General features: G+C 43.0%; 1 long non-coding RNA gene across 1 annotated transcript; it reads left to right on the top strand.

Moving 5' to 3' along the window:
* The first annotated feature begins 9425 nt into the window (after positions 1 to 9425).
* On the top strand, positions 9426 to 15249 carry LOC123343833. Its single transcript, XR_006572382.1, has 4 exons — positions 9426 to 9849; positions 11095 to 11223; positions 11334 to 11407; positions 14679 to 15249. It is a non-coding gene; the product is annotated as an uncharacterized LOC123343833 (long non-coding RNA).
* Positions 15250 to 19903: the final 4654 nt, after the last annotated feature.

The following is a 19903-nucleotide window of genomic DNA, read 5'->3' as shown; positions in this document are numbered from 1 at the left end:
TGGGTCTCTGGGTAAACCCTCTAAAGGGGTTTGGATTATATGTTAAGTAAATAGCCTTTACCCAATGGGCCATGTGTTTTTGCCCAGGTGGCAAGCCTCACAAGGGAGGACTCGGGTAGTCTTGTGAGTAAAAATGTTTAAGGGAAAAGACCAGAAGGGGTGGGGGCTAGTTAAGAAGCCCACCCTCCTAGCTAAACTGGTAGTGGAACAAGTCGGTGCCCATGGAAGGGACGGTTCAGCGAGACAAGCAGGATCGGGCCCAGGCGGGCAGGCAAGAGACAGAAAGATTGAAAAACAGGTTGGAAAATTTTGAGGGTGTAGTGGAAGAAAGGCGTAAGTAAGTGTAAGCATGGGGATTTCAAATACCCAGGGCAATACTTGAAATGGTGATTTAAGTTGATAAAAGTGGCTGTTGGGAGACAAGCAAGTGATTTAAGAAAGAGTGAAAAGTTAACTCTGTAGTTGCTGGAGGGAACAGCAGTTGAACTTTGTAAAAATGCTAAAAAGAAAAAGTTCTTGGTGTCTTTGAAATGTTTGTAAATAAATTCAGGCAAAGAAATTATTGGATTGCAATCATTTGGCTATGAACAATTTAGTTGAATTAGCTGAAGAATGTATACAGTGCTATGTAATTGAAATTTTATTAGGCTCTAAGGGCACTATAAGTGGTGATGTTTTCTTTCAGTGTTTAAAAGCAAAAGTTAAAAGTAAAAAGCAAGCCAGAAAGCATCTGTATTAATGCAAATTATCTAACTGCTAAGGTAAAAGCCACTGAAACCTGGGCTGCCTATAAAACACATACAAGAAAATATGGGGTAATTCCTCTGTTTTGCCTGAAATCAACAAGGGTATTTGTATATTTTAAGCGATGATTGACTGCCCAGAAGGGTAGACCTCTGTCTTTTGTCTTTCAGATAATCAGAGAAAACTGATGCCAGCTGAACAGCATTTAAAGTACCATGCATTTACTGGCACAATAGGAATTATGTTTTGTGTTCTATGTCCTGTCTTGTGGTGTTTGTCTCGTGGCCAGAATTGTTGTGTTTAATATTTTCATAAGATGGTCTAGTTTAAAAATCAAACAGAAGGATTAAAATGCAGATACTTGTTTTATTCAACTTTGGAATACAAAGTGTTTGGATACATCAGGAAAATGTAATATACTAAAGTCTAATACATTTCCTTAAGTAAGAAAAAAAACTTCATTGGCCAAATCTTTTAATTGAAAATTGTTATTAAAATTTGCATACCAACAGTCTTTGGAAGCAAGGACATGAAAAGTTAACCCACTCTCCATATTGTACATGGGATCCTTCTGGCTACCTCAGACTTCTAGCCAGAGGGCTGGGGATGGTGGGAAGCTATTGGACTAGAGGTTGTATTGAATGAACTCATCAAAGTGGGTGTGCTTGTCCTGGCTTGTTGCTCCAAAGCTCTGTAATAAGGTTATTTTAGTAGAAGGGCATATATGGCATACATTAAATAATAAGACTAATGTCTTGTATAATGGCAATGTTTATGTGTTCATTGGTAAGAAAAAAAGGTGTATGAGTGAAGAGTGAAAGTTTCCTTTGTAGGTTAAAAAAAAAAGCCAAAAAGAAAAAAAAATGGAATGAGTTAACTGGAAAAATAAAATAGCTAGCAAGCTCAGGCTATAGATAAAACACTGACTCCATTCAAGGACACTGCTCACAGTTAAGATTTGGCTGACAACCAGGAAAAGGGGTGGGGCTTGAATTTGCTCACACAGTTATAAGATCTGCAAAACACTGCCAAGCACTAATGAAATGTGTTAGGTTTCTTTTCTCACAGGTAAAGAAGTGCTACCCAAAGACCCTAGCAGCCCTGCCACTCCTTGGAACCAGAAGACTGAATCAATGTAAAGGTCCACCAACAAAAGACTGCTTTGGCTCCATGCTGGAAAGGCCCTTATTAAGTCCTGCTGACTACCAACATCGCTGTAAAGTGCCAAAGACTGACTGCCTGTACCCATGATTCTCACTGCAAAAAGACCCCTCCACATCAGGAAAATTCTCCTACTGATGATTAGCCTATTTCTCCTTCTAGCTCCACTGTGCCTTCTGGACAGCAGGGAAAAAGTACAAGGTAAAGTGCTAGTTAACCTCTCCCTTGTCCACTGACAGATTTACTGTGCCTTTGAACTTTTCTAAAAGAATCAAAACCATTACAGGGTGTTGTGCTGGTAGCCTCTCCCCTGTAGGATGCTAAACCACGACTGTTTCGGGAAAAAAGACAGAACACTCACTCCACTAAAATTGCCAAAGTCCAGGAATTCCTGACTAAAAAGAAAAGACGGTTACTCACCGTTGTAACTGTTGTTCTTCGAGATGTGTTGCTCCTATCCATTCCAGTTGGGTGTGTGCGCGCCGCGTGCACGTTCGTCGGAAGATTTTTACCCTAGCAACACTCGGTGGGTCGGCTGGGCGCTCCCTGGAGTGGCGCCGCTATGGCGCAGGATATATACCCCTGCCAACCCATCCGCCCCTCAGTTCCTTCTTGCCGGCTACTCCGACAGTGGGGAAGGAGGGCGGGTCTGGAATGGATAGGAGCAACACATCTCGAAGAACAACAGTTACAACGGTGAGTAACCGTCTTTTCTTCTTCGAGTGATTGCTCCTATGCATTCCAGTTAGGTGATTCCCAAGCCTTACGTAGGCGGTGGGGTCGGAGTTAGATGCTGCAGAATGCAAACTGCTGAGCCAAAGGCTGCATCAGCTCTGGACTCTTGGACCAATGAGGCAAAGGTGTGGACCGAGGACCAGGTAGTTGCACGACACATCCCCTGAAAGGGTATGTGAGCCAGGAAGGCAACAGAGAAGCCTGAGCCCTGGTGGAATGTGCAGTAAGGTGGTTCTATGGAACATGGGCCAAAACACAGGAGGTGCAGATGCACAACGTCATTGAAGATGAAATCCTCTAGGAGGAGACAGGTATGCCCTTCGTCCGGTATGCCGGTACGACGAAGGTTTGGGGGCGTTACGAAAGGGCTTTGTCTGCTCGATATAGACGGACGCCCTATGGACGTCTAGGGAGGGCAATTGGTGCTCTCCTTGCGATGAGTGTGGCTTCGGAAAGAAGACCGGAAGGAAGATATCCTGGTTGAGATGAGAGGCCGACACCACCTTAGGGAGGAAGGTCGGACGTGGTAACAACTGCCCTTGTCCTTGAGGAACACAGTATACCGTGGGTCCATCGTGAGAGCCTGAAGCTCGGAGACTCGTCTGGCCGATAGAAAGGCTACAAGGAAACCTGTCTTCCGGGACAGGTGTTAGTGAGCATGTTGTCAGTGGCTCGAATGGGGCAATCATAAAACTGGTTAGAACCAGGTTGAAGACCCAGGTTTTGGCGGGGCCAACTGGGGGGGTATAACGCTCCAAGCCCTTGAGGAACTTATAAACCACAAGGTGTAAGAATACGGAGTGGCCACTCTCCGCTGGGTGGAAGGGAGAGATGGCTGCCAAGTGCACCCTTAAGGAGGACCGCGCCTGGTGCTGCTGTTTGAGAGACCAGAGGTAGACCAAGACGGAATGGATCGGGACCTCGGCGGGAGAAACATTGTGCGTTACATAGCAGCAGGAGAAAACGCTTCCACTCTGCCAGATACGTTAACCGAGTGGAAGGTTTCCTACCACCCAGGAGAATCCTGTAGAACCGAGGCAGAACAATGTAACTCGGATCGGTTCAGCCACGCAGCAGTCATGCTGTGAGGTGCAGGGATTACAAGTCTGGGTGGTGAAGCTTGCCGTGATCCCGCGCTATGGGGTCTGGGCAAACAGGCAGGGAAATAGGGTTGGCTATCGACAGGGGTAGCAACCTGGTATACCAGTGTTGCCTGGGCCACGCTGGAGCGATCATGATCAGGTGCGCTCTGTCCCTGCGGAGTTTCAGCAGGACCCTGTGAACCAGCCGGAACAGTGGAAAAACGTACAGCCGATGGCTCATCCACGGCATCAGAAAACACCTCCAAGATCGAGCCCGGGGAGAGGTCTTGGAATGAAGAGAACTTCTCTCTCTTTTCGTTCTCGCGAGAGCGAAGAGGGCTATGCGGGGAAAGTCCCACTTCTGAAAAACGGAATGGATAATGCCCGGAGGAAACGACCACTTGTGAGACAGGAAGGATCTGCTGAGGCGATCCGCCAGCTGAAACGCCTGGTATACAAAGCAGACTGCTCTCAGCTCTCGGACATCGATGTGCAAGGCCAGCTCTTGAGCCGACCGAAGGCCGTGAGTGCGAAATTGACCCAGGTGAGCACCCAGCCGAGAGATGGGGTGTCTGTCACGAGGGACCCCGAGGGGTCAATGGAACAGCATCCCTGGATACACCAGGGAGGGCGCTGACTCCCGGTCGAGGGAGCCTAGGATGCTCAGGGGGAACGAGACGACCATGAGTATGCAATCTCTGCCCGGGTGGTACACCAAGGTGAGCCACGATTGAAGTGGACGGAAGCGAAGCCTGGCATGTTTGGAAACAAACGTGCAGACAGCCATGTGACTCAGGAAACCTAGGCAAGTGTGAGCCAAAGTTGCCGGGAAGGTCCGTTGACCTTGTACAATTGTTACCATCGCCTGAAACCGAGGCTGAGGTAAGCAGGCTCTGGCGAAACTGGAGTCCAGGATGGCCTCAATGAATTCTATTCCCCGTGCGGGAATCAGAGTGGATTATTCTATTGATCATCAGGCCTAGACACAGGAATAGGTCCGTGTCGATGCCCACATGACTGGTAACTTGGGCCCGGTGGTCCCTCGAATGAGCCAATCGTTTAGATACGGAGAACGTGTATCCGACGGTGGTGAAGAGAGGCGGCGACTACAGCCCTGCACTTTGAATACACTTGGGCTGTATAGAGGCCAACCGGGAGGGCCGTATGCTGGAAACGACGGTAGGCCCCAAACCGGGGGTACCTTCTGTGTGGAAGAGAAATGGCGACGTGAAAATACGCGCCCTTCATATCGAGGGCGGCATTCCAGTCTTCGGGATCCAAGGATGGGATGACGGTCCCCATGGGTACCATGCAGAACTTATCTGCATCGTGAACTTGTTGGGGTCCCGCAGGTCTAGGATAGGTCTGAGACCTCCCTTCGCCTAGGGGATTAGGTTTCGTCCTTAGATACCTCCTATATAGCTCCGATGAAGCGGAGCGTCCGCACCTCTTGCAAGAGGAATCGCTCGTGAGAGGGGTCCCTAAGAGGGACGAGGATGGGCAGGCTTTTGTCCTATTGGTGGTTAGAAGGACCGCAATTTTGGCTCCTTTGAGGTCCTGATTGACGCCTACAACCGCGTAAGCGACGCCTGCTGGCAAAGTCCTGTCTTTGACTAGTCGCAGGGTAAGAGCGGTGAGGCTGGGGACGGAAAGGTCGGCGCTGAAGCACCGGCGTGTGCATGCCAAGAGAGAGCGCAAAGTGACCCTGCTGCCCTTTAGGCTTTGCAGCCTAGGGCCAGTTTTTTCAGAGAACGGGCCTTTGCCATTGAAGGGCAAGTCCTGTATAGTGTGCAGCAGCTGCGAGGGAAGGCTCAATAACTGGAGTCATGAAATGCGCCTCGTGGCAACACCCGAGGCCAGAGTCGTGGCAGCGGAGTCAGCTGCATCCAACGAAGCCTGGAGGGAAGCCCTCGCCAGCTTCTTCGTTTGTTCCAGGGCATCGAACTCTTGACGGGAGTTCTGAAGAACCGACTCTGTAAATTTGCCCACCACCACCCATAGTAGCGGCTAAGCAGGGCTTGCTAGTTTGCTACACAAAAGGTCCAGCATTACAGATGAAAAATGTTGGCATCAGGTTAGTCTGTCAATAGAAATTGCTACTACTAATCAGAAAAAGTGCTTTCAGTTCCACACCATGCCAGATTACGCTGCACCAGATTCCAGAAGATAACACCAATCCTATTATTTCCTGTTAATGACCTGTATTGTATGAGGGCTTCTCTAGACTAGGGAAACTTGCAGTAGTTCAACTACACCAATGCAGTTCCACCCAGGCAAACCCCACACGTAGATACACTGCACCAACGCAAAATGCAGCTTACACCAGTGCAATTTACTCCAGTAATTTACAAAATGAGTTGCTCAAGTGAAAGGCCCTCTGTATACTAGTACAGCACATCTTTAACAGGGATTTGCACCAGAGTAGCTACATTTGTGCAAAAAAACTTCCAGACTCGAAGAGCCTTTGTCTCAATGGTCTTTTTATAATGAGCTCATTTATATAATTTTATCCAGTCATCATCATGCTTATTGCAGGTTTCAGAAGATGAGTCACTTGTGAGTGATTCCATTCTCCATTGTATCCGATGAAGTGGGTATTCACCCACGAAAGCTCATGCTCCAAAACGTCTGTTAGTCTATAAGGTGCCACAAGACTCTGCTGCTTTTACTGATTCTCCATTAGAACACAGAGCTGAGGAAAACATCCCTTTGATTAGATGAGCCATGACCCAGGTTTAATTAATTCATTAATGTTCACTCAGATGGAAGGTGCTACAGAAATGCAAATATTGATATATTTACGTTCTTATTAGACATTTTTCTGTAGCAATTTTCAGCAGTAAAGTGATAGCCATTTTGCTAGTTCAATCTTTACCAAGCTGATCTGAAGTGTCTCTTCAGTTCACTTTAACCACACACTAAAACCTAAATTTCAGTTCAACATTATGACTACTTGAAGGAAATGGTGGTTTTTTCACTTGGAAGCAATTTCTTTTTGCAGTGTTCTTCTTGTACCTGTACCCAGGGCTTTGGAGTGGAGCCCGGAGCTGGAGCGCAGAGCACAGCTCCAAAGCACGGATTTTTGCCTGGAGCTGAAGCGGAGCCAGAGCACAGCTCCAAAGCCCTGCCTATACTAGTCTCATTAGGGATGCCAGCTGTGCCTCAGGCTGCTTCCTCTGAGCTAGCTTCAGTATCTGTGGCTGGTTCTTAAGTAATGCAAGTGGCAGCCTAAAAACACAGTGCTAAATCTGCCAAGATCACCTGCTCATTTCTTGGGCACATTGTGTTCCTGAATTCCTTATGTATTCAAACTGCCCACTGAAATCAAAAGAAGTTTTGGGGGTGGAAAGAATGCAGGTCCGATCCCTGTAGTTAGGTCAATTAAATGGATAGATTTGTTCCCTCACATCTTCACTGCGTGTGCAGAACATTAGTATGTGACTCCACAATACTAGATACTAAAATGTCTGGTAGAAAGACCTTTCATCTCAGGATCTCAAGGCTCAATACACACTACTAAAGCCCCACAACATCCTGGTGGAGAATCAATGTACATATGGCTAAAATGATGCACAGAGAGTTTAAATGACTTGTCCTCAGGGTCACACAAGATGTTAATGGCAAAGTAAGGAACAAAACACAACAGAAGAGAATCTGTCTGCCTCTTCTCTGCTTTCCTTATCTGATTCCAGCTCCGCCGGCTATGGAGCAGTAACACAGTCAGTGAGAGATTAGGAATCCTTCGGCTACTCTGGACCACTCACATTCACCCTATTCTGGCCCACTCACTCTGAAGTATTCCAGCTAGCATGGCCATATCTACTCTTTGTTTGTTCTGATATATCCTCTGCCTTCTCATGGCTTTAGACTGTAAGCTCTTCACAACATGGGCCTGTTAATTGTTCAGCACAGATTGCCCATTCTGTGGTACCACATAAACCAATGAAGTAATATAATATTCTGCGTGAACTGTCTGCAGGAAGGATATAGGTGCAGAGATGGTGCAAGATGACTCCAGGCTCCATAAATCCATTACTAATACGACTGCTGCCAAAGCCCAGAGCTATATTCAGTTGGCAGATGGAGGTCTTTCCTTTAGGGAGAAGAGGGCCAGAAGCAGAGAGGATAAAAATAAAACAAACATTTGCGTTTTTCTCCCAGCAGAGTGACACTTTGCTCCACTACAACCTCAAAAGCTGAAGAGAATGGCAAGGCTGAGAGCTGTCCTGAGCACAGTTTCCTAAATATTACTAAAGCCATGATTGCCAGATAAGATCAGAGATGTAGGAACCTCTGTGGTCATATGATTCACGGGCCTCTAACACAGCCTTTGACACACGGAACAATAAAATATACCAGTCTGAATGCATGTTTTGATAGGTAGTGTGAAGTGGAGAGGTACGGTATGAGAAATCCATTTGGGACGCATGGTATGGGTTACAACTTGCACAAAGGGCTGGTCTTCTGGTGGAAATAACATCTAGAACTGTAAGGAAGAGCTTAATTGGAGGCTGCAGGAAAGGGGCAAGGACAGTGTTATATTTTGATTGCAATAAGTAGGATTAAAATGCAATCACTTGGCTTGCAGTGGCTTTTTTATCCACTCAGACAGAGATAAATTCACAGCTCCTCCATCCTGTCTCTCTCTTCTCAGTCGCCGTCTCTAAAATTCCTACAGTGTTTTTGAAGCACAAACCTCATTTACTAACTCCTGCTCAAATCAGTTAAACTTAGATACAACATACAGGGAATAAAAAGGAGGGAGAAAGTAATGAGAGTGATATAACAACTATTACAGTGCACACCACATAGCGTAATGTGATCCCTGATTTGGCCTCTTGACATTCCCGTAATATAAATAACAAGAGATTACCGAGGCATAGGCGAGGATCTAGATAAGAGGAAACGCATTACAAGTGACTACTTTTGGAGGATATGGACATTAACACAACAGTAATTCTTGGTACAGACATAGAGTTTTTTATCCTCAAAGCTCCTTATACACACTTTAAGATATCAATAAAGAAGAGAGTAAAAATCAGATCGTGCACAAAGTTACCTTCTATACATGTAAGAAGTTCAGCAATTAAAATAGATTAAGAGGCACAATGATTGGGCAATACACTTGGCCTTCTGGGCAGTAATTAGAGAGTAATAATCTATCATTCATTCTCTCTGTCCTTAAAGGGTAGGTGACCTCTCCTTCCCCCGCTCCCTGATTCATGACTCTTCACTGTATATCCCACAATACATAACATTTTCTACCCTTCATATACTGATATCGGATGTGAACTCTCCAAACAGTAACAATGACAGGCACAGAGTTCTCCAACTTCCCCTACTACCTCTCAACAGTGTCTTTGTTATTGGTACTATTATTTCTCACTGGGCTGATTTAACCTCCCTTTTAAAATCCTATTAATGTTAATCACAATGAATTCACCATACTCCTGCTGCAACTTCCTTGGGCTTTCAGAGATCTAGCTGAAAACAGACCACATACAGTCTGGGTTTTGGAGAGGAAATAGTGGAAAAGTTGGTCATTCACCACCACCCTTTCCACTAATGCAAAAAGTGATCCTAATATTTGGGCCATAATTCACTTATGTGAGTTTCATTAGCTGGGCTTCTGGAACACAGTTATCTCTAGCTCTTTCTGAGCCAGCCATCCCTGCCAGCTCCAATGCATCCACTAATGAGAAAGCCATTTAAATGTTAGACAAATGCATAATTCTTGCTATTATATATTACAGACCTTGTTTATTTACTGGCCGTTATAATCCCCTCTTGCTTATTTCATATTAGCACATTCTGTTTCTTCTTTTCACATGCTTTTACTCTTGCTCTGGTTCTTTAAACAATTGCAAAGGGGGAGGGATCCCCATGCTCATGAAAACTCCACTTTGCAGATGAGAGATCTGCTGGGTCCTACTGTCTCTCTCTTTCCAGCAATTTAATATCTCCCAGGCTCAGGTTTGCTTTTCTCTCTCATGCCTGTGCAACACGGACAGCTGCGCCTATCCTCAGCAGTCTCGACTGAAGAACAGTAATTCACATCCTCTTATTATTGCCATGAGGAATACACACAGGTTCTTTCTCTTTGTAGTGGTTTCTTTTTCTTTTAACGGTGAGTGTCTTTTTGGAGAGTTTGTAGAACAATTGTGGCATTCAGGGAGGAGGAGGGAGCAATGGGGTTATTGATTTCAAAATGCCTCTAACTTCCAGGGGGATAGTTTACAGTCTGTAGAAAGATGCATTAAATCTGTTATTTTAGTGTTGTTTTTATCTTGTGTGGTATTAATGAAACCAGGATATAGCAATGGTAACCTGGATTTAACATAACTCAATAAAAGCCAAAGTCAGTAAGAAACTATGATCACGGAAGAATATTGCTGTAGACGCTGTCTGGATCATCTGTGATAGTGATGGGGATGTGTTTAGAGTGACTGAATAGTAAGGAGAGAAGCGTGGCTTAAAATAATGTATCCCACACCTGATTCTACAATTACAAGGCAAATATTTCCTTATGCTTTCTGATTTGGTTTTTTTCCAAAGTTCTTGTTACCTAAGTACTTGATTAACAGTATTTAAATATTGTTTCAATTAAGTTTATGTAAATATATGTTAACGCAGTCAATCTTATACTAAGAACATTTAGTATAGCCTACCAGTATTTTTATGTACAGAAATTAACCAGCACACAGCCATACACAAAAATCAGGCAAGAGCATTAGTTTAGTGGTGATGGTAGATATGAAAGTCTGCTTCCCAAATGACTAACCTTCCCTTATGATCATTGTTATTTCTGCACCCAGCATTTTCTTACTTTATTCATAAAATGTAGTTTTAAAAAAAAACTGTTTTGAAACATAATATTTGAAGAGTGAGGCCTAGTTTAGATTTAACAAAAAAAGAAATTAAGACAAGCTTTGATCCCTGTAAATATTTGCTATTGCATTGCATTAATTTTTTATTGGAAATTAAAACAAACTTTAAAACGAGGCTCCAGTAGATGCTACTCTGTATTGGAACAACCAGCATTAATACTATACCACACTATAATGCAGCATATTGCAACGGCAATGGATTTTACATAAATAAATAATTTTACATAGAGTATTTTGAGAAGTAATAACAATATCAGTAAATAATGTACGAGGAGACAATGGAACATTATTATTTCTCGTCCCTGACAGTAGGAGAGAATCTGGCAAGTTACCATGGTCCATTTAGTCATTTTGCAGGGGGAAGGAAAGAAAAACAAAAGAAGTTACTCTACACATGGAACAACATGCCATTTCTAAACATGACTCAACATTTGTTAAAAGGTCTTAAAAGTCAGGAAAACAAAGGAAATGTGATTTATGTTTAGTTTTGCAGTTTAGAAGGTGTTCAAAGGGCACTCAGCTGTAGCTGCCAACTTTACTCCTTACTTCATTCTGTGGAAATCGATCCAACACGTTTGTTGTCATGTTCTCAAAGTGACCAGCTGTTGAAGGTGGTGAGTAGCTATTTCAATCTAATTTTGCATTATTAATTAATTACTCGATTGTGTAAAAGAGAAACTTTACACTGATGCTTTAATAAAACGTATGATTTTGTTTCTTTTAGTATGAAATGCAAAATATCATGGAAGGAATTTGTCGTAGCAAATGAGCTGTGGGAAACAACGTTGCAGCTGAAAGGTATACTGTAAATTACATACCAGTTTGGGTTTTCTTTCATTGTACCATAGCATGTCCACTGCTGTTATGACAATTTACACCAGCTGCAGATCTGGCCCTAGTTGTTTTTCCCATTTCTGTTTTCAGTATGTGAAAAAAATATGTCCATCTCATAATTAGAGCTGCTTGATTATTCTTGTTACAATCATTTCTCCAAGAGCATCTGTCTACTCAAATGCAACATTTTTGTTGGTTACTGCCATTTGGAAAACATTTTGTCAAGTAAAGAAGCACTTAAAAAAAACTAGCTTTGAAATACATTGCCACTGACATTGTGAAATATATAGGACCTTGTCCACTTGGCTACTTTGTTTTCATTAGGCACCATCTAATTAATATGTAGTTTGGCAAACAGAAAATAGATTATAAAAACAGCTCAGCAACAAAAATAATTTTTAGACACTATTTGCAGACATAGTTTGATCCTGGAATCTTTAAGTCAATGCACTGGTGACATCTAGTGGCATCCTATCTGTGCATCTGAATGATGATGAATTGTCATTTAAAGCTAGACGTGAACGGATAATTCAGAAGAATAATTTATTCATAAAGTTCCTTCTCGTTACCTTGCTTGTGACTTGCCCAGGAACAGCTGATAGTTTCTTAAATGTACTCATTATTTGAAAATATTTGCGTAAGAATTTCTCAAAATAATTCTTAGCCTGTAACTTATTTGTGAACAATTCATTGCAAATATTTGATATTCCAAATATGAGCTGTTCTGGTTGGACTCAAGACCCATGGGACGTTTTGGTTTCCCACTTGGAAGCAGATGAGGTTTTTAGAATCAGATTTCCAATGGAGAATACTCATGAACACAAATTCAAAATTCACCTTTTGAAAATATTCTGCAGTATTCATTTACCATTGGCCATTTGAACAGATATTGCAGGGAGTAAACTCATTTGCTAGAATAATCTCAGATGGGTGTAAACACTAATATCGTGAATTAACAAAGATATAAGCACTGAAATTTGTTAGCAGAGGTCACTCAGCTCCATTTAATTCATACCAAACTGCACTCCATTTCTATCTGGCTTTCTTATGCAAAGAAGCTAGAGCACTGGGTTTGTTGCTGAGACTATTTATACATTGAAATTACCTCACTGATTTTAATATATTCTCTTTGTTTTTAAACAGAAATACTCTTTTCAACCACAAGACATCACCTCTAATAAACACACAATTAAAATTAATCACTCTGGGTCTGTAGTATTTCTCACTTTCTTCACTATATAGATATTTTTACTCTATGTTAGTGAGAAGATATAATAGAAAAGAAAAGAAAGCAAGCCCAGAGTTCAGCATGGATCAGCACAATTCTATCTTGTTAGGCCTTTGATGAGACAGATTTGGATTTAGAAATGCCACAGCTAGTATGAATATGGTATTAAAATCTCATATGGTACTCTGGTTTTTGACTGAAAACAGAACAAAAACAGCCACTCACAAGCATTGGTCTGAAAAACTTTTCAAATAGTTTGGAACATTTTTGTGGACTCTGTTCTGATGTGCAGAGCTACAGTTATCTTATTTTTTCTGGTGGTTCATCTCATAAGAACCATTATGGGAGAAAAAACACAGGTTTCAAGATATTCTAACTGAAGATTGTCTAAAATCCATGCTCACAGAAAGGCTTGTGAGAAGGGAGTGATCAGGGGTGTTATATCTGAATAGTGATTTCAAATGTGGACATTACAATTCTCTTTCTGGAGCCTACGAGGAAATAACAAAAGTTGCAACATAAAACATCCACTTTGTACAGTATTCTGGTGCAATCCTGCACCACTGACATCAATGGGAGAAGGTCATCTGGCACAAAGAGACAGCCTCCACTGTAACATATTAGAGTTGCTTGGATTCATAGGAAATAGAACAGCCTCACTATAATCTATCCATGCTGCCCTGCTGCTTCTGATGGACCAAAAGCCCACAGTCTTTATGGCTGATGCTGATCGGTAGGTTAGTGTATTTCAAGAATAGAGCCCTGGGTTCAAGCCATGACTGTTCAAAATAAATATGGCAGTCTTCTCCTACCATGTATCCACCACACAACTGATAGCCTTTGCTCAAAGAGGCCCTGGACAGAGGCAGCAAGGGTGCTGTAGGTCAGGTGAGATGCTGATTCAGCAAAAAAATCAAATGCATGCTTAGTTTAAATATGCACTTAAATCCCACTGATGTATTTGAACTGAATTTCACCAACTTCATAGAATATAGAAAAAGAAAAGCTAGCTAAGTGCTTTGTGACTCTCAAATGAGTCTTGGGGTGGAAAAAGCTGAATGGTGCTACTGAAAGAACTTCCCTTTCTGAACTTGTAGTAACCCCGTTGGTTTTCTGTCTCATTACAAAACCTCACTGAGTGGCAATTCTAGGCATAAGGTAGTAGAATGCTATATTCTTTGGGTTAGATCCTCAGCAGCTCCAGAGCAGAGGATGAGGAGAGGGAGCAAGGTGGCTTAAAGCCACTCATGTGCTTACCAATTGCTGGGGCAGCTAGGGACCAGTCTGGCCCTCGTGTAGCTTAGAGCAGTCTCAATTACACTGGCTGAGGATTGGCACTCTAGCCACATATTCTGAGCCCACCCCCTACACCAGCTGGCAGTCTGAGGGGGCTGATGCAAAGGCAGCTATTTCAGAAAAATTTCAGCTGCCAGTTTAGTGCAGCTTTACAGCTCTGTTGTAGTGTCAGAGAAGCTCAGGGGCCTTACTGAAGGGCAGAATCTGGCCTTTCATGTCCATAACATATTAGAAAAAACACCAAACACAACATTTGCATAACAGAAAAATTACCCTGAAAGCATCCCTGCTGTGAAATTAATCACAGTACAATAAACCTGGTGGAATTTTTCACTGCAGGGCTTTGTGACTATCAGCAGTTAGGAACAGGCAGCTATTAATAATGAGGAAAGGAGGCAAACTGAACAAACTTTTTGACATTCAAAAGAAGAAAATGATACTTTTCTGTACCATTCCCAAGCTGGAGCATGAGCTAGGGGTTAGAGTTGACAGGGGAAGAGTAGGTGGGAGGAGTGTCAAGGATCCTGCGCCTAATTCCAGATAGTATGTTGGCTTTTGTTCTGTTACTGACTCTCTTTGACCTTGAGTGTGTCATTTCAGTGTAATTCTCACTGAAATCAATGGGAGTTTCACTCAACTGAAACGTGCTGTAGAAAGGCTAGGTATGATCATCATCTTCTTCATTAACTTTATTATTCTGTGTCTACCCAGAGAGCAGTCAATTGCCAGAATATGTAACTCAGCCCTAGGGAAGAGAAACACCAGTGGTACCGGCCCATCACTTCCACAAGAAGAAAGGAGAGAATTGTGGTTTGTTGCCAAAGAGGTGATGTTATATGTAATAGTTCATTAACAGTAATGAACAAGAAAAAACGGCTTTACTATTGCATGTTATAATGTGAGTTCCTTAAGAACAGCAGTGGAACATCAAGGCTCTTCTGGATGAGAACAAATCACACTCTTTCCCTACCCATTTGAAGCTGTCCCAGCATGCACTGGAGTAACGGATGAAAGGGCAGCATGCTACCGATTTTGATGTATGTTTTCAGTTTTCCATTTTGGTGAAATAGCATAGGGCTTACATTTGTTACTGTTGCTGCTGTGACTGCGTCTAAAGAGACAGACACAGGAATGAACTGCTAACTCAGCTTTTTACCATCTGCATTAGATAATAAGGTCTTGTGAAACATTTTGAATGACTGTTACTCTTATCATATACATTTTTGTAGAAATGGATACCATGACATACAAAGTAATAACTCAACAGTAAATAAAAATCTTTTCCCACCTGGCTGCTACTTGTCTGGAAGTTCTTGACCTGAGCAATTCAGTCTGAATTATTTTGATCACTTTTGGTAACTGATCACATGGTTGTCTCTTGTTATGACAGTATTTTCAGAGCTGGAGAGCTACAGAACACACACTGAGTGGTCATTGCAACAGACATCATCTCAAAGTGGCACTTCTAGTTCATAAAGTAAGCAAGATGTTAAATGACAAGCAGAGCTGTTTCTAAAGGGTAGGGGAAATCTCCACTTTTTTTCAATGATCTTGAAGATCCTATGCAGTATATTGCATCTGCCTCGAATTCAGGTCTAAGCTGGTTCTCCTAACCAAATGGACATGTTCAAAAGTGTTCTTATATGGCATTCCTAGTTCAGGCATACTGTGAGCCCAATATAAAGATTAATAAATTGTCCACATTGTTAACACGCTGCAGGTGGATACTCAAGTTGGCTCTTGAACACCCCATCACCCGATTGTAGTGACTACCATGTCAAATCCATGACCTATATGTGAGCCCTAACTTACGTACCCACATGTCCCAAACTGTCCTCTCACTTACAATGGTACATCTTCAATGTGGTAGCAACGACATAAATGTGAAGATAATTTGGCATCTTGTCTTTTTATCACTATTACACCTTTAAATCACCAGAGGCTACACAGATCACCAAAGGAGGTATAATTTCTTTTTCTTAGGGCTCTGTGGAAAAAAAATCCTACTTGATGAAGACACCAACTTTTCACTGAATTTTTAGAGAGTGAAAATTATAGTGCCTGTATGAAACACCTTGTTGCTGTCAACACCATTGACTGTTGGGAATTCCAATGCTTGAGACTGCAATGTCATCTTAGGCAGTCCGCTGGCATCATACACCACTCTACCAACCCCATCTGGGTCTTGGTGACCCACCAGACTGGCAAAGTAGGATCTGAGGCATGGAAAGAACACTGCCCTAGAAGACTCATGGCTTACCAGAGATTTTTCCTCTTTGGGTCAATGCCAATCAGGTTGGATCTGAATAATTTTTTTTAACTGGCAAAAAGAATGTTGTGAGCATATGATGTTGACATTTCTGCAGTTTTTGCTTTTGTAAAATTTCACAAATCTCTCTCTTTTCACAGTGGAAAATATGCAAAGCAAATACTTGGCATTTTGCTTAGCTTCATCTTTTCAAACACAGGCACTGATCACTGATTGTTCTATATCTCATCTTCTCCCATGGAAACATCAGTAAACTAATTAAAGGTGTGAGGTTAAGCTAGTGAGTGTGCACCATGGACATATTTGCAGAGAAAGAGATAGTGTACATTTCTGTCATGCATTGTGTAAATTTGCTACGCTATCAATGCCTTGTTAGATGATGGTTCTTAAGGGAATGAGCAACGCTAATTCCCTCAACCTCGCCTGAAAGCTTTAATAGATCCTACTCTTAGGGGTAGGTCTACACTATGGGATTATTCCAATTTTACATAAACCGGTTTAGTAAAACAGATTGTATAAAATCGAGTGCACGCGGCCACACTAAGCACATTAATTCGGTGGTGTGTGTCCACGGTCCGAGGCTAGCATCGATTTCTGGAGCGTTGCACTGTGGGTAGCTATTCCGTAGCTATCCCATAGTTCCCACAGTCTCCTCCGCCCCTTGGAATTCTGGGTTGAGATCCCAGTGCCTGATGGGGCAAAAATCATTGTCGCGGGTGGTTCTGGGTATATGTCGTCAGTCACTCCTTCCTCTGGGAAAGCAACGGCAGACAATCATTTCGCGCCCTTTTTCCCTGGATTGCCCTGGCAGATGCCATAGCATGGCAAGCATGGAGCCTGTTTTGCCTTTTGTCACTGTCACTGTATGTGTATTAGATGCCGCTGACAGAGGCGATTCAGCAGCGCTACACAGCAGCATTCATTTGCTTCTGCATGATAGCAGAGACGGTTATCAACCGTTCTGTACCATCTGCTTCCATTGTAAATTGACAATGAGATGATGGTTACCAGTCCTTCTGTACTGTACTCTCTGCTGCTATCATGGGTGCCCCTGGCTGAGGTCAGCCAGGGGCGCAAAAGACAAAAATGGGAATGACTCCACGAGTCAATCCCTCCTTTATGGTATCTAAAAATAGAATCAGTCCTGCCTAGAGTATGAGGCAAGTGTACTAGAGAACCAGTGTATCAGAGAACCAGAAAGCACAGCTGCTCCATGTCAGATCCCGTAGAAATGATGAGCTGCATGCCATTCACAGGGGTTGCCCCTGCAACAACCCCGCCTGTTGCTTCCCTCCTCCCCCAGCCTTCCTGGGCTACCGTTGCAGTGTCCCCCCATTTGTGTGATGAAGTAATAAAGAATGCAGGAATAAGAAACAGTGACTTGTTAGTGATATAAAATGAGGGGAAGGCAGCCTCCAGCTGCTATGATAGTCCAGACAGGACATTAAGCAGTGTGGGGGAGAGGAGCCCAGCATCCCGCTGCTATGATAGTCCAGGCAGAACAGAATCTTTTCTTTACACATGAAGGGTGGGGGCTGATGGAGCTCAGCCCCTTGTTGCTATGATGAAGACGGTTACCAGCCATTCTGTACCATCTACTGGGAAGTAGTAGCACTCATGGGCTGATGATGAGGATGGATACCAGTCCTTCTGTACTGCACCATCTGCCACAAGGCTGATGATGACGATGGATATCAGTCATATTGTACCATCAGCCACCGAGGAGGGGGGGCGAGGATGCTACAGTTCAGTGCCGCAGCATCGCGTCTACCAGCAGCATTCAGTACACATAGGGTGACATTTAAAAGAGTCAAGAGATGATTTTTTTCTCTTTTCCTTCTGGGGGTGGGGCTGGGGGGTAAATTGACGAGCTATGCCCTGAACCACCCCGGACAATGTGTTTGACCCTACAGGCATTGGGAGCTCAGCCAAGAATGCAAATGCTTTTCGGAGACTGCAGGAACTGTGGGATAGTTTGAGTCCTCAGTCCCCCCTCCCTTCCTCCATGAGCGTCCATTTGATTCTTTGGCTTTCCGTTACGCTTGTCACGCAGCAGTGTGCTGAGTCCCTGCTGTGGCCTCTGTCTGGAGATTTTTTAAAAATGCTTTGGAATTTCGTCTTCTGTAACGGAGCTCTGATAGAACAGATTTGTCTGCCCATACAGCGATCACATCCGTACGGTCCATGCTGGAGCTCTTTTTGGATTTGGGACTGCATCGCCACCCGTGCTGATTGGAGCTCCACGCTGGGCAAACAGGAAATGATATTCAAAAGTTCGCTGGTCTTTTCCTGTCTACCTGGCCACTGCATCCGAGTTCAGATTGCTGTCCAGAGCGGTCACAGTGGTGCACTGTGGGATACCGCCCGGAGGTATCCCGTCGATTTGCGGCCACACTAACCCTAATCCAATATGGTAATACCGATATTAGCGCTACTTCTCTCGTTGGGGAGGAGTACAGAAACCGGTTTAAAGAGCCCTTTATATTGCTATAATGGGCCTCTTAGTGTGGACAGGTGCGGCGTTAAATCGGTTTAACACTCCTAAAATCGGTTTAAACGAATAGTGTAGACCAGGCCTTAGATGTGAAAGTGTTTGGTTGACTATAGCCTACATTTTCCTCATTTAAATCAGAAGCAGAAATGCTGAAAGGCTCTTCTTGTAGCATTTCTAACCTTGGTATAATCCAAAAGTACCAGGATTCTCAAGAGAGAGCCTGTTCTTAAGAGATTTTAGCCCAATTCTAGGTCAAATTAAGCAACTCTTCAGATATAAGCAACTCAACCACTTAGAAGATTATTGGATATAAGCTTTCTGATGTCTGGTCCTCTTTGGGTCTTACTGACATGCTACAGTGTATTGAACATGCTACCCTAATGTATTATAAATGTGAAATATTTGTAATGCTTAATGGTTTTTACTGCATATAACTGCTTTGCAATGCCTATGTTTTTAGAAATATTGGGAATGTGGGTGAAGAGGGTGTAAGTGGGAGAAATATTACCCAGGGTCAGATTATCTCCCCCCTCCCCAGATTTTTGGGGGATAGAGTTACTTGCTTATTTGGAAGGGGAGAACATATTTACATTACTGATATTTCTATCCCCTGGACCAGAATGTCTCCTCATTCACACCAGTATAAATTCCATTTACGTCAGTCAGTGGAGTCACACCAGTTCAACAGAGTTACTCTACATTTACCACTGTAACTAGGAAAATAATCTAGCCCTTATATAAATTGCCTGCTTCCAGTATAGGATGTGTATCCCTATGGGAAGCTGCTGGTGTCTATAACAGCAACAGTGTTGATCTGTTAGGCCCAAATTCTGCTCAGAGTTATCCCACTGAAGTCAATGGAGTTTCTCCAGATTTACACTTGTGTAACTAAAAGCAGAATTTGCCTCTTAATCTATTATGTTGTCAACAGTAGTTTGCAGAGGACAACACTGGGAGCTTAGAGAACATAAGCAAGAGCCTAATAACAGATTTCATTATCTCTGGGGTTGTGCCATAGACTATGTCAACTAACAGAAAATGTTCTGGGTTGCTGGATAATCTGGAATCCCTAGGATGTTATATTTTACAGTCACTTAAATAATTGGTCACCTAGAATTTTAAAGTGTTAATATTATGGCTACTCCATAGCTCAGTTTTTGTTTCCAAGTGTCA

The sequence above is a fragment of the Mauremys mutica genome, chromosome 11 (assembly GCF_020497125.1).
Source record: "Mauremys mutica isolate MM-2020 ecotype Southern chromosome 11, ASM2049712v1, whole genome shotgun sequence".
NCBI lineage: Eukaryota > Metazoa > Chordata > Testudines > Geoemydidae > Mauremys > Mauremys mutica.
Note: the sequence above shows the minus strand (reverse complement) of the source record. Positions and strands in the feature narration are given on the sequence as shown.